This window comes from Tupaia chinensis, unplaced genomic scaffold, assembly GCF_000334495.1.
Source record: "Tupaia chinensis unplaced genomic scaffold, TupChi_1.0 Scaffold144145_2, whole genome shotgun sequence".
Taxonomy (NCBI): domain Eukaryota; kingdom Metazoa; phylum Chordata; class Mammalia; order Scandentia; family Tupaiidae; genus Tupaia; species Tupaia belangeri.
Genome location: NW_006204001.1, coordinates 23211 through 23815, shown reverse-complemented (window position 1 = coordinate 23815; position 605 = coordinate 23211).

The window sequence follows — 605 nt, the reverse complement described above, 5'->3', positions numbered from 1 at the left end:
CACAGGGTCAGCCCTAGTTTAATTTTCAAAAATCTTTTTTTCTTTCCTCATTTCCGCCATTTTCAATTTTTACCAAGTTTATATAGAAAATTTCTCACTGGTTTTTCCCTCTTTTGTTTATACTCTTTTCTCTCTATTGCTCTTGTAAGTCAAAAAATGGGATAAGAAGGCAGAAACTATATATACTTCAATAAAAACATTTTTATCAACTTCTAAAGCTCTTAACAGTATCCCAAAGTTACTTTCTGAATATATTTACTGAAGTTTTCTTCAATGCTTTTGCTGTTTTATTCCTTAATTATCAAAATTTTAAAAATAAATAAATACCATTGATATTGTGATTAAAATCAAGATTTATGGGTCTGGGTCTGGGCAGTGGCACTGCAATAGAGCAGCTGGACCAACCTGAGAACCGTCCTAGGTTTGCATTGCAGAAGCTCTTTGAGCACATTAGGAGCATGAGCCTGTAACCCAGGGCAGCCATGACAGGGGGTGGATCATGACATGGGAACCCTATTGTGAATGCTTGCCTCTCTCTTTCCTTCTCTCTCATGGAGGAGATAAATAAACTTTAAAGAAAAAAAATGGTAATACTTTTTTTTAAA